The sequence below is a fragment of the Xenopus laevis genome, chromosome 4S (assembly GCF_017654675.1).
Source record: "Xenopus laevis strain J_2021 chromosome 4S, Xenopus_laevis_v10.1, whole genome shotgun sequence".
NCBI classification, from domain to species: Eukaryota; Metazoa; Chordata; class Amphibia; order Anura; family Pipidae; genus Xenopus; species Xenopus laevis.
This window is the reverse complement of record NC_054378.1, coordinates 23,148,338-23,163,495: the sequence shown is the minus strand read 5'-3', so window position 1 is coordinate 23,163,495 and position 15,158 is coordinate 23,148,338. Positions and strand designations below refer to the sequence as shown.

General features: G+C 45.5%; 1 pseudogene; it reads right to left on the bottom strand.

Annotated features, from left to right (window-relative positions):
- Positions 1-211: 211 nt before the first annotated feature.
- Positions 212-13,451, bottom strand: LOC108714952 (annotated as a pseudogene).
- Positions 13,452-15,158: the final 1,707 nt, after the last annotated feature.

Here is a 15,158-nt window from a genome sequence, read left to right as displayed (position 1 = left end):
GATTTCATGTTTAATTTAAAAAGGACTTTTATTATACAGCTTTTTGTGTCTGGGTGACAGGTCCACTTTAATCCAACCGTTGGCCCTAGGACCAAATGATCAGATTACAAAATCGGGTATACAAGCCATCAAGGTGAGGACCGCATCAACTAGCTATGGGGAAAATAAACCTGCCTGATCGACATGTAATGATTTTCAGCCAGATATCGGTCAGGTGCGCCATTCGGACTCCCCATACACGTGCAGATAAACTAACAAATAAATGTGGTCATAGATGTCACAATATTGTTCTCTCTGTACCCGCAGTATTTGGACAAGAGAGGCAGATTCTTTAGGTACTCTTGGCAGGTGTGCGTTGGGTACAGCTTATTGAGCTCCCGGAAGACTGTCCCCCAGGTCTCTATCTCCTCTTCTGTAAACTCGATGCGGGGTATTTGATCCCCACTGTCAGGTGAAGGAAAATAAGTTGTGTTTTTCTAGTGCTGGGGTCCTCAACCTTTTTTTACCCGGGAGCCACATTTAAATGTAAAAAAGAGTTGGAGAGCAACACAAGCATGAAAAAGTCCATGGGGGTGTCAAATAAGGGCTGTTACTGGCTGTTTGGTAGCCCCTATATGGACTGGTAGCCTACAGTAGGCTCTGTTTGGCAGTGCACCTGGTTTTTAAACAACCAAAACTTGCCTCCACTCCAAGCCAGGAATTCAAAATTAAGCACCTGCTTTGATGCCACTGGAAGCAACATCCAAGGGGTTGGAGAGCAACATGTTGCTTGCAAGCTACTGGTTGGGGGTCATGTTCTAGAGCATATTGAGCAGGAGCCGCACTTACACAAACAGTACACCCCCAATTTTATGCTTTCCTGGGTTTTATGTTCTCCCAGAATTGGTGCCATTTTTTCATGGTCACATGCTGTCAAACTCCTTTGCCAAAACTTCTTTGCCAAAGCTCAAGGGAGACCCCCCCCCCCATGTAATAGGACACAGAAAGAGTATTGTGGCCCTTTAGGTGACCAGGGGCCAGAAGAATGATTGAGAGTGACAGAATGAAGAGGCTAATGGGTGAAGAGAATCAATTTCCATTCCTGTTATGATGGAGAGCGGTGGGGATGGTGTCATTGCATCATTCTATTGCGATATCTATAAAACTGCTCTGGCACAGGGCAACTCCCAGCAGCCTCAGCTGAAGGGCTGTCACTTGTTTAGTAGGGATGTTGCGGACTGTTCGCCCGCGAACTAGTTTGCGCGAACATCGGGTGTTCGCGTCCGCCGAATGTTCGCGAACGTCGCGCGACGTTCGCCAATTTGGGTTCGCCTTAGCTGGCGCTTATTTTTGCCCTCTCACCCCAGACCAGCAGATACATGGCAGCCAATGCAGGAAGCTCTCCCTCCTGGACCACCCCCACACCCCCTGGACCACTCCCCTTCCATATATAAACTGAAGCCCTGCAGCGTTTTTTCATTCTGCCTGTGTGTGCTTGGGAAGAGCTAGTGTAGGGAGAGAGCTGTTAGTGATTTGAGGGACAGTTGATAGTAACTTTGCTGGCTAGTAATCTACTTGATACTGCTCTGTATTGTAGGGACAGAACTCTGCAGGGATTTGAGGGACATTTTAGGTTAGGTAGCTTTGCTGGCTAGTAATCTACCTTCTACTGCAGTGCTCTGTATGTAGCTGCTGTGGGCACTGCTGCTGATCTCTCATCTGCTGACTGCTGCCTGTAACCCAATAGTCCTTGTAAGGACTGCTTTTATTTTATTTTTTGTTTTTTTACTTTGCTACTATAAGAGCCCAGTGCTATTAGTCTAGCTGTGTTGGGGAGTGGGACTGGTGTGCTGCTCCTAGTAGTTCAGCACCAACCAGAGTAATTTTTTTTTTTTAATATATATATATATTTTTTTATTTTACTTATCTCACTGTTCTTTAACATGTCCAGTGCTGTTTGCTGTTCTTCATAGTAGTGCACCAATAGTAGTGCACTTGCAGGCATTATTTGCCCAGTGTGTTCTTCAAACAACTGCCAGCTAGCTGTGTGAGCTTGTTCACATTCTGTCTAAATATCAATAATAATACAGTCTCCAGAAACACCACCTGAGTGACGTTTTTCAAGCAGCAATAATATATTCCGTATCCACTGCTGTAGTGTATACGTTGACCTTGCAGGCATTGTTTCAATTTGTTTGCCCAGTGTGTTCTTCATTTTCAAACAACTGCCAGCTAGCTGTGTGAGCTTGTTCACATTCTGTCTAAATATCAATAATAATACCGTCTCCAGAAACACCACCTGAGTGACGTTTTTCAAGCAGCAATAATATATTCCGTATCCACTGCTGTAGTGTATACGTTGACCTTGCAGGCATTGTTTCAATTTGTTGCCCAGTGTGTTCTTCATTTTCAAACAACTGCCAGCTAGCTGTGTGAGCTTGTTCACATTCTGTCTAAATATCAATAATAATACCGTCTCCAGAAACACCACCTGAGTGACGTTTTTCAAGCAGCAATAATATATTCCGTATCCACTGCTGTAGTGTATACGTTGACCTTGCAGGCATTGTTTCAATTTGTTTGCCCAGTGTGTTCTTCATTTTCAAACAACTGCCAGCTAGCTGTGTGAGCTTGTTCACATTCTGTCTAAATATACCACCTGAGTTGTTGTTTTAAAAAAAATGCCAGGCAAAGGCAGGCCGCTACGCAGAGGCACTAGGGGCCGTGCTGCTATGCTATCCTGTGGCCCTAGGAAATTGCCCAGTTTTACAAAGGCAATTACCCTGAACTCCCAAAATGCTGAAGAGGTAGTTGACTGGCTTACACAGCACACCCCATCCTCTACCGTTTCTAACTTTGCCACAACATCCTCATCCTCCTCTGCTATGGGCACCCCACGTAACACTTCCTCCACCACCGGCGCCCCTTCTTCACTGGAGTCAGAGGAGTTATTTACACATGAGTTTTTTGAACTGAGTGATGCGCAACCATTATTGGCAGAAGAAGATGAAGGAGATGAGGACGTTACACCAGATATAATTCTGGCAGACAACACAACAGAGATGGACATAATGAGTGATGAGGAGGTCCTCGCTGCTGCTTCCTTCTGTGAGCTGTTAGAAGAAATTGATGCATCTGAGGAGAATGATGATGAGGAGATTGATGTTTTGTGGGTGCCCAGTAGAAGAGAGCAAGAGGAGGATAGTTCAGATGGAGAGACGGAGAGTCAGAGAGGCAGGAGGAGAATAAGACTTAGAAGAAGCAGGGAGGACAGCTCGCAGGGAACAGTAGGGCAACAACATGTATCGCCACCTGTGGTCAGCCAGCCAACGCACCCGCCATTGCCGCCAACTTCTACTGTTACCGCCAGATTGCCAGCTTCAAATAGGTCAGCAGTGTGGGATTTTTTTAATGTGTGTGCCTCTGACAAAAGCGTTGTAATTTGCAATGAGTGCAGTCAGAAACTGAGTCTTGGGAAGCCCAACACCCGCATAGGTACAATTTCTATGCGAAGGCACATGAACGGCAAGCACAAAGCACTATGGGAGCAACACCTCAAAGGCAGCAGACAAACTAAAAGCCACCCTCCTTCTGGTCCAGCATCTTACTGCTCTACCTCTGCTGTCCTTGACCCGTCTGAACCACCCTCCACTCCGCCTTCCACCTTGACCACCAGTTCCCAGTCATCTGCCCCCAGCCAAGTTTCTGTGAGGGCCATGTTTGAGCGTAAGAAGCTAATGTCTGCGAGTCACCCCCTTGCCCGGCGTCTGACAGCTGGCTTGTCTGCACTCTTAGCCCGCCAGCTTTTACCATACCAGCTGGTGGACTCTGAGGCCTTCCGCAAATTTGTAGCAATTGGGACACCGCAGTGGAAGGTACCCAGCCGCAATTTTTTTTCAAAGAAGGGAATACCACACCTGTACCACCATGTGCAGAGCCAAGTCACCGCATCTCTGTCACTTAGTGTTGGGGCAAAGGTCCATATGACTACTGACGCATGGTCCTCCAAGCATGGTCAGGGCAGGTATGTCACCTACACTGCCCACTGGGTGAATTTGGTTATGGCTGGGAAGCAGGGAATGCGTGGCTCAACAACAACAGTGGAGTGTCACCGCCACGGATTGCACGCGGTTCTGCCACCACCTCTACTCCTCCTTCGCTCTCTACCTCGTCTTCTTCCTCTGCTTCCTCCTCCTCTGCTGCTGGGTCCTCCTCCTCCACACCTGTGCACCCCCAGCTCCCCCTAGGCTATTCGACGTGCCAGGTACGCCGTTGTCATGCTGTCTTGGGGATGACGTGCCTGGAAAGCAGAAACCATACCGGATCTGTACTCCTGTCATCTCTGCAGTCACAGGCCGATCGGTGGCTGACCCCACACCAACTGAAGATCGGAAAAGTGGTGTGTGACAACGGAAGCAATCTGTTGGCAGCACTGAGACTGGGCAATTTAACACATGTGCCCTGCATGGCACATGTTCTGAATTTAATAGTCCAACGTTTTATCTCGAAGTACCCAGGATTCCAGGACATTCTCAGGCAGTCCAGGAAGGTCTCGGCCCATTTCAGACGTTCCTACATAGCCATGGCACGCCTTGCTGACATTCAGCAGCGGTACAACATGCCAGTCAGGCGTTTAATTTGCGACAGCCAGACTCGCTGGAATTCAACGCTCCTCATGTTTGAACGTCTGCTGCAACAACAAAGAGCCGTCAATGAATACCTGTTTGAACTGGGTGGTAGGACTGGATCTGCAGAGCTGGGGATTTTTTTCCCACGTTACTGGGTGCTTATGCGCGATGCCTGCAGGCTCATGCGCCCTTTTGAAGAGGTTACAAACATGGTCAGTCGCACCGAAGGCACCATCAGCGACCTAATACCCTTTGCTTTCTTCCTGGAGCGTGCCGTGCGACGAGTGACAGATGAGGCTGTAGACCAGCGTGACGAGGAGCAGGAAGCGCACGATTTCTGGTCGGAATCACCAGAACGAGCCCAGGCACCTGCTGCAACGCAGGGAGAGGTGTCAGAAGTGGAGTCAGAGGAGGAAGGTGGCTTTGTGGAGGAGGAGGACCAACAGGAGCAGGCTTCCCAGGGGGCTTGTGGTGACCGTTTGGGGACCCCTGGTCTTGTATGTGGCTGGGGGGAGGAGACCGTGGATGATGTAGTCCTTGATAACGAGGAAGCGGAGATGGATACCTCTGCATCCAACCTTGTGAGAATGGGGTCTTTCATGCTGTCATGCCTGTTGAAGGACCCCCGTATCAAGAGGCTTAAGGAGAAGGACCTGTACTGGGTCGCAACGCTACTAGACCCTCTGTACAAGCATAAAGTGGCAGAAATGTTACCAACATACCACAAGTCCGAAAGGATGCTGCATTTACAAACCAGCCTGCAAAACATGTTGTACAATGCTTTTAAGGGTGATGTCACTTCAGGAACTCATCAACATTCCAGGGGCAGAGGTGCCAGTAATCCTGCCACGAGCGCACCTGCAAGGACAATGCACTTTGGCCACTCTGTAACGTCAGACATGCAAATGTTTTTCAGTCCAAGGCAGCGCCAGAACCCTTCGGGATCCACCCTCAAAGAACGCCTCGACCGGCAGGTAGCGGACTACCTGGCATTAACTGCAGATATCGACACTCTGAGGAGCGATGAACCCCTGGACTACTGGGTGCGCAGGCTTGATCTGTGGCCAGAGCTGTCACAATTTGCCATGAACCTCTTGTCTTGCCCTGCCTCAAGTGTCCTCTCAGAAAGGACCTTCAGTGCAGCAGGAGGGATTGTAACTGACAAGAGAACTCGCCTAGGTCACAAAAGTGTGGATTACCTGACCTTTATTAAAATGAACGAGGCATGGATCTCGGAGGGTTACTGCACGCCGGAAGACTTGTTCTGACTCCCCATGCAGCTGTCCTTCTCTGCACGCCGCATGACTCCACACACAGCTGTCCTTTAGCGTCCTCCTCCCTCCGCCACCGTTACAAACTAGGGTGCAAACCCTACTGGTTTGGTTTCATTTGAATCAAAACTTTTTGGACAGGTAAATCCTGAGTTTTTCTGGCCTCTGTGCTTCAGTGGCTGCAACCAAAAAAATGACTATTTTCAGCATTTATATGGCATATTTTTTCTGGCCTCTGTGCTTCGGTGGCTGCGACAAAAAAAATTACTATTTTTAGCATTGATATGGCATATTTTTTCTGGCCTCTGTGCTTCAGTGGCTGCGACAAAAAAAATGACTATTTTTAGCATTTATATGGCATATTTTTTCTGGCCTCTGTGCTTCAGTGGCTGCGACAAAAAAAAATGACTATTTTCAGCATTTATATGGCATATTTTTTCTGGCCTCTGTGCTTCAGTGGCTGCGACAAAAAAAATGACTATTTTTAGCATTTATATGGCATATTTTTTCTGGCCTCTGTGCTTCAGTGGCTGCGACAAAAAAAAAAGACTATTTTCAGCATTTATATGGCATATTTTTTCTGGCCTCTGTGCTTCAGTGGCTGCGACAAAAAAAAATTAATATTTTCAGCATTTATATGGCATATTTTTTCTGGCCTCTGTGCTTCAGTGGCTGCGACAAAAAAACATAATTTTTCAGGAAAGTACACATGCCTAATTTTTCAGGGTTCTGCAACAGTGGCAAAATCGCATCTTTTATGGTCACCGCAGGTGATCAATAAAGTAGACCAAAACTGGGCCCACACTGCAGAATCAGTGTTTTTTGGTTCACTTCACTGTACATTGAATTACCTCTGCCTGACCGTGCACGTGCGCACAAGCACGGTGACTGCTAAACACACCACTACAGAAATATTGCCACCAACAGGACGAACATCCTGGAGGTGACAAGCAACTAGTAATTAAAAACTATTATTTGCTCACTTGACGGTATCATTCATAAAAATTGTTACAAAGTATCTTATTTGCACCTGTTAGCTGTTCTGAGCTCTCTGCCAAAAGCTAATTAAGTTAGAAACTGTTTTTTTTCTGGCTGTTCAGTGCAGAGAAAAGAGGGACTTTCCAGTACAAAAGAGGGACAGGGGGTTGAGTGGTCAAAAGAGGGACAGTTGGGAGGTATGCAAGTGCCACCTAGCTGTGTGAGCTTTTTCACATTCTGTCTAAATAATAACAATAATAATTCCGTGTCCGTAAACATCACCTGAGTGATGTTTTTACAGCAGCAATAATATATTCCGTATCCACTACTGTATACGTTGCCCTTGCAGGCATTGTTTGCCCAGTCTTTAACCAAGTGCCACCTAGCTGTGTGAGCTTTTTCACATTCCGTGTCCAGAAACATCACCTGAGTGACGTAGTGTGATTTCTGCCCTTTACAGCACAAAACGCAGCGCTGTGTCAACAATGTATTTTTCAGAAACATTTTTGCCCTTGATCCCCCTCTGGCATGCCACTGTCCAGGTCGTTGCACCCTTTAAACAACTTTAAAATCATTTTTCTGGCCAGAAATGTCTTTTCTAGCTTTTAAAATTCGCCTTCCCATTGAAGTCTATGGGGTTCGCGACGTTCGCGAACCGTTCGCATTTTTGTCCGGAAGTTCGCAAACATTTTTTCCGACGTTCGCTACATCCCTATTGTTTAGCAATTAGTAGGGAACATATTCTTGCTCACACTTACTATTTGTAGGACATTGCAATGTCTGCAAAATACTTGCGTCTCTTACGGTACACGTTGTCCTTGAAACCCTGGAAAACAAAAGAATAATTCAGAATGATATATTCCTTGCCCCAAGGGAATCCATTAATACTTGTTTGTATTCATTTATTTTAAATATATTTCTAATAAATAAACAGTACTGGGGGTACAACCCCATCACTCCCAGTCTGCATAACATGATATCCTGTTTACTTTCTAGTAAAGCACATACCCTTCTTACAGGTTTTACATTAACATAAAGATGCATAGCTATTTGTGTCCAGAACATTAATTCTCTCTTTATTTGTGCAAATAAATATACCTGGGAGCTGCCATATTGTTTCCCTTACGCTGGCCATTGAAGCAAAGATCTGATCGTACGAATAAGGATTCGTACGATTTTCGGACCGTGTGTGGAGAGTCCCGACACTTTTTCATCCGGCGGAGATCGGTCGTTTGGTCGATCAGACAGGTTAAAAGATTTTTGTCGGCTGCGGGCAATTTCTCTGCATGTATTGCCGATCATACGATTTTCAGAGGGAAACTGTCACTAACTTTGGTCGGACATAACATTCGTACGATTGCTGTCAGGGGCAGAACATCGGCTGATCTGTTCTTTTGTACTTTATTTGATCTGAATGGTTAGTGGCAGGTCGGGGATGGGGAAGTCCGATCGTACGTTGATTCGTACAATTGGATCTTTGCTGCTGTTGTTAGCTTTAGACAGGATAGGGGGAGGGAACATATGAAGTCTCCTAGGAGATGCTGTGGTGATACAGGTCCTATGCAGGGGTGTTTGCTCCTTCCACCAATAAGCACAGCTTTGCCATTAGTGATTGTGGATTATCCCTGCTCAAGTACTAACAGCTCAGTATCGCACTCTCTGCTGGGACCCCCTATGTGAGTAATAGAGAAGCAGCCGCAGGTACTTACAGGGTGGTCGGCATCCAGATCTGATCCATACATTAGAACTCTGTTTGCGCATTTGTCCAGGTCAGAGATCTTCTTGGGGAACCAGGGGACACTTTCCATATCTGCATGGGTGGGGGGAATAAAATGAAGGATGAGTGTTTCACTAACAGCCATTGCTACTTTCCTGTATCTAGACATCCAGAGCTACTGGGCACTTGCCATGGAATGAAAACAGCTCCCCCAAGGTCCTTCTGTATGTGTCCCAGTGCATCCTCGTTGCCTCACTCTTGCATTTAGTGTCTTGCTGCTTCACCACCCGAATCATTTCTTGTCTAACCTGCTGTCCCCTAATGCCAATAAGAGTATACATTTGCAGGGAACAGGTGGGGAAGTTATGGTGGCCCCTGTGGGACCCGTATTTTCTCAGGACTCTTTATCAGTCTGAGGATCTGCCGATTGTATTGTTACATCTGTGCCCTTGCACCAGACACGTCAGTGAAATTATCATGAGCTTTACCCTGAGGGTCCGTTACATTACCAGTTTTGGTTGTGACTGCCTTTAATATGTATTTTATGTGTTTGTATAGCCAGCACCATGCACATAAAGATGCACACATGATACATAGGTGCAAATTCACTAAAGGACGAAGCGCCTAACGCTAGCGTTAATTCGCTAGCATAGTGCATTTTCATTAATTCGCCGATTCATTAACGGATGCTGGCGTAAATTCGCTAGTGTTATTTCGCACTCTTACGCCTGGCGAATTTGCGCAACGGATGTAACTACGCAAATTCACTGAAGTGCGAATTTTACACCACACTTCCTTCACCACCTCAGACCAGACGAAGTGCAATAGAGTAGATAGGGATTGCTTCAAAAAAAGTTAAACATTTTTCTAAGTCCCAAAAAATGCTGGCGTTTTTTTTTTATGGGTGATAGGCTGAAAAAGATCAAAAATTTTTTTGGGGCTACCCTCCTTCCCCCCTACATTTCCTAACTCATGCCACCTTAACTATACAGTGAGCACATGTGTAGGGCAAAATAAAAATTTTATTTGGTGTTTTGAAAGTTTCCCAGGCTTGTGTAGTGTTGCTACATATACCTCCATTGTAACTTCAATTTGGCGCCGTATGCAAATTAAGCATCGCTAGCATAACTTTGCTTTGCTTGGTGAATTAATGCTAGCGCAACTTCGCAACCTTACGCTTCCCCTGAGCGCTGGTGAAAAATACGCCTGGCGAAGTGCGGCGAAGAGGACGATGGCGCAACTACGTATCTTAGTGAATTTGCCCCATAGTGTCTATGACTTGTTTGCCAACAGTGTTGAAAAGGTGTACACCCCAGTCTCTGACTAGTGACCAAGATCCAGCACATAGAATCAGCAATAGATTAAGTTCTGTATAAGCATGGCTATGTATGGTGAACTTGAGCTTCTGGTTGAAGAGTTAAAAGAGAGTAAGCTTCTGGTTAGTTAATGCACAGAATCCTACCCCATCTTTTCTTACCGTCCTCCTGCACAGGGAAATTCTCAGGGGGGCTCATAGATATCACATTGATGTGGGGCTTGAGCAGCTGGAAGATTTCATTCAGTTGTTCCCTGATTATGTCACAATCCATAAAGATCTCAAACTCTGAATTTCTTCTCTTTGACTTTCGGGACTCAATGTAAATAAGGTTGACGTGTTTCTCCTGCCAGTCACAAGCAGTTATTAGGGAAATGAGTGTTGCTAGTAGTTAATTTTACTCTGTGTATGTGTGTTAGTATGTAAATACACAGTTCTTAGAATTCACTTATCCTGTAAATCATGTGTTGATGTATGTGTGAGTGACTCTCCATTGGGTTAAGCCTGTCTCCTGTCCCGCTGGCAACAGCACAACATATGAGCAGTAGAATAGAACATTGCACAACTGGAAAAGCTTCAGTTCTTTGACCAGCCCCCCAGTCTCATTATTTAGGGAGAAGGTGATCGAGGCTTTGCCTCTTTCATACATATTGTCATTGTATTCTTTGTTGTCTTCGATCTTGATGTAAGTTGATTTATTGAACTACAAAAGAAGGTACACAACTGGAGGTGAGATTTAAAAAACACTTGGGCACAGTTGTTCAAAGCAGGCCAGACCTAGTGGACATCAAACATAGTGTAATGTCTAATCTATACAGTGACCTAGACAAATTTGAGCCAGCCAATCAGCAAGGCACTCTTACTGTGAATCGGTATAATGCTGAAATCCATCTTGCCCTACTTGTTTCGTTTTGTGCTACTGTCTTCATCTTGCATTACTGGCTCAGTTTTCTCCTACTTTTTCTGTCTTGCCCTACTGTCTCCATCTTGCTTTACTTTCTGCTTCTCTCACCTACTTTCTTCACCTTGCCCTATGAGCTCAGCCTTGCGTTACTGTCTGCTTCTTACAAAGCCTCTGATTGCACTCCCTTAATGACCACTTTAATAATGGCAGCCAAACCCTTCTGCTGCTTCTGTTAGCTTTTTGCATCCCCCAGAGTCTCAGTAACTATTCATGTCATGCAAAAATCTGACCTAACTACAGTATGTGTGGTAGACATGGACATGTACGAGAGCATTAACGAGACAGAGAATATGTTTAATAGAGCAATATCAGGTCAGTGATACTGAGTAGTCGCTTGCAGAGGCAGCCGTGCAGAGGTAGAATAACGAGGGACATACACATCTGACAGTTAGAATAGAAAGTAAATTGTGTGTGCAACTGTCAGTGCTGTTTTTCTGTAAGTACAGGGAAATCATAAGCCACTCATTGGTGATAATTACATTTTGCAGCAACCTTTACAGACTGCCTGTAAATTCAGATACTGACAATATTATAAGAAATTCAAGTGATGTGTAAGCAAGACGGAAACAGTAGGGTAAGACGGAGACTCCAGGGCAACATGGAGACAGCAGGAGAGGAGCAAGACAGAGATTGCTGGGGACAGTAACAGTTGATATCAGTGTTGCCCAAACAGCAGACCCTCACTCACTGTAGATTAGACACAGCTGAAGGGCAAGACAGTCTTGTACATTTTTTTAAATTAAGCGACACCACAAAGTCGCCACACACCACTGCTCCTAAAGGGGATGCTGGAGTTCAATTCTTCTGTCGGATTAAGAACTTTTTAAAAACAGGGTGATTTCAGGCGGTTGGATATATGGCTGGGGTTCTGCTTGCTTATGGAAGTTTGCACCCCTAGTGTAGTCAATGGTATCTCTGCATCCCCGTAAGCACAGAGGTGCGGATGTCACACACATGCTGGGATGCCAGTGCTGATGTGGGTGCATTGAACAATAGGGCTCAGTGTCAGGTTGTCACTGCACTGAGCACAATTTAGATAAATAGACCCCCATTGTCACCATGTACTTGTTCTGCCTGTTCCCCAATAACTCCTTGCCCCTAAGTGCCTGCTAGTCAGTTCTGATAGCCTCAGGTCCTCACGCTATATTTGGCAAGTCTTGCTAATGTTAGCAGTTTGTGTCCGCTCACTCACGGGGTCCTAGTCCTTATTTGCCATCAGCCCGTACATGGATGGACCACACATAGCAAAGAGCTACCAATGTGACACTTGGGGTGCTAAATGATTTCCGCAGATCGTGCTGGATCCTGTGTCTGTTGGAATTGTTGAATGTGTCACATGGTTCCAGGGGTTCACTGTGGTGTTGTGAGACCAAAAGTCTAATTGTAGGGCAGTGATTCCCAACCAGTGCAGTGTGTTGCTCACCAACCCCTTGGAAGTGGCCTTAAAGCAGGTGCTTCTTTTTCAATTCCAGGCTTGGAGGCAAGTTTTGGATGCATAAAAACAAGCAGTACTGCCAAACGGAGTCTCCTGTAGCTGTCAGTCCCCATAGGGGCTACCAGTAGCCAATCACAGCCATTATTTGCCATTTCCAGGAACAGGTCTCATGCTTGTGTTGCTCCCCAACTCTTTTTACATTTCAGTGTGGTTTGCGGGTAAAAAAGTTTGGGGACACCTGTTTCAAGGGGGTGAATTAAACATTCAGACAATGAAAGTCAAAGAACACAGATACTTTGTATCACTGTAACACTAAACTTGTGTGTGGCCCCTTTCCATGCACTGATACATTTGTATCTCATCCCAGAGGTTCCATCCTCCCCCCACTGAATGGGCTGAGAGTATTAGTCGCTTTGTCATTGCAGCAATCTCACCTCTTTCCCTGCTCACAGCAAAGCAAGTCATTCCTCACTCTTCAGGGAATAGAGAGAAAGGGCAGGTACATGTTGCTCTATGTCTCTATGTGCCCCAGGACAAATTATTGACAGACTCACAAATAGACCCCCAAACAAACATTGAATGGAGCCCAAACTCACCTCATTATTGATCTGATTCTCATCCAGTCCCGAATTGACTGAATCAAAGGATTTGACCTGCAGGGGTGCTCCCTGTGGTTGGAATACATGTGGGTGCTGGACGGACTCTGTTTCTGGCAGTGCCTGTGGCTAATGGAGAGTGTGGTGCCTCCTGCCTCAACCATTTATCCTCAGGCTGGGAGGGGACACCCATAATCTGTTCCACTGGGAGATGGAAAATGCACTGGCAGCAGCGTCACAGCCACTAATTACCTGCACTCTTTTTATTATTATTATTCTCGTTAATTAAGGGCCACACGCAGCCAAGCATTGGCAACACTTCCCCTTTATGCTACCAACATTACAGAACAGTTTCACACAGCAAAGGGGACACTGCAGGGGTGCAGGAGGTGCCAGGCAGATGGTAGACAGACATATTATAAATATGACAGACAAATAGACAGACACAGATAGGCAGATAGATGATAGACAGTCTGCTTTCAGTGTTCAAACAGCAATGGGTTGAAAAAAGAAAATCACTGATTGGTTGCTGTGGGTTCAGCCCATGTGCCTAGAGTTTATGAATGAGGTCAAGAACGGCAAGATGGATACAGCTGGATCAGATGGAGACGGCAGAACAAGATGGAGACAGAAGGGCAAGATGGAGACAGTTTGACCTGATAGAGACAGTAGGACAAGATGGAGATAGTAGGACAAGATGGAGACAGTAGGGCATGATGGAGACAATAGGACAAGGATGGAGGCAGTAGGATAAGATCGAAACAGTTGGAGCTGATGGAGACAGTAGGACAATGTGTCCACGTGGAGACAGTAGAACATGACTGATACAGTCAGACCAATTGGAGAGGGTTGGGTCAGATGGTGACATCAGGGCAAGATGGACCAGATGGAGGCAATTGGTCCAGAAGCCCTGCTGGAGACAGCAGGACAAGATGGGAACAGTAGGACAAGATGGAGACACTAGGGCAAGATGGAGAAATGAACTGCTTAAAGAGATACTGACACTAAAAAATACTCTTCAAAATAGTATTGAAAGTTACCTATAGGTCATGTATAGTTTTTCATCGATAGTTCTGCTTTTGTAAGAAATTGTTACTTGAAGTTCCTAAATCTGACTAGCTTGCCAACCTAACTGTCCCTTCTCAGCCTGTCAGTTATAGATTTTAATGCTAACGGATTACTGCTGCAAAAATATGGCAGCCCCCTCATAGAGGAACATGGAGGATCAGATAGGTAATGAAAAAGCATCGGGCCAATGATTTTATGGCAAAATGATAAATAGCATGCAAAGACAATGTTATGATAGATGTAAAAAGAACTAAAATTTTTGGTGTCCGTATCCCTTTAAATCAGAATTGCCTAATCTGCAGCTGTGACGGCGGATTTGATTCAGCCCATGTGGACAACTTGCCAAATGAGTGGATCTATTAGTGTAGAATCAGCTTTATACAAATACAACTCCCAGTGCCGCGCTGCTTCTGTACACTTTCTGTATAATAGTAACACCCTTTGTCATCCTATTTTAGGGGGGCATGTATGTGGCCCAGCACCACATCACCATGGCACCAAAAAAAAAAGATTCTAGAAGAATAATGGCCCTCTGATCCATAGGTGAGTGAGATTCTAAAAGAATACCAGCCATTGGTCCATAGATGAGTGAGATTCTAGAAGTACCAGCCTTGGATCCATAGGTGAGCGAGATTCTAGAAGAATAACTAGCCTCTGGTCCCTAGTTGATGACATTCTAGAAGAATAATGGGTCCATAGGTGAGCGAGATTTGGGCAGGGTGCAACAGCCAAACACAGAGCTACAATGTTTCACAAGTCAATCAAGTAAAATAACTCTCTGCACACTGTGTCAGATACAATTTCTGATGGTTCTGACATTAATATGGCAACTTACAATCACCAGCTAATCGCTGTGCATCCACACTTTCAAAACTGCAGGAGGGCTCCTTTTAGTGTATGAGGGGCATAGCCTTTAGGCTACTTGGGCTGAAATTTTGCAAGAGTGCAATGTGTCGGTGAGATTGTAATAGACTAAGTGGCCCAAAAGAACAGACTCAATCGAATCAGGAATCAGAGAGATTGGGATTGGCCATTGCTGTTTTATATTGGTTCATTCTTGGCAGAACTTTGGATCAATCCTCTGCTGCTTGACACCAGCACCAATTATGTCTGCCATGCCCTATCTCCGTTCTGCTAGGGCCACAATGACGGCCCTTAGGAGTTGAACAAGAATTGACTGCTAATAGGTAGAACTCTTCTACATTTT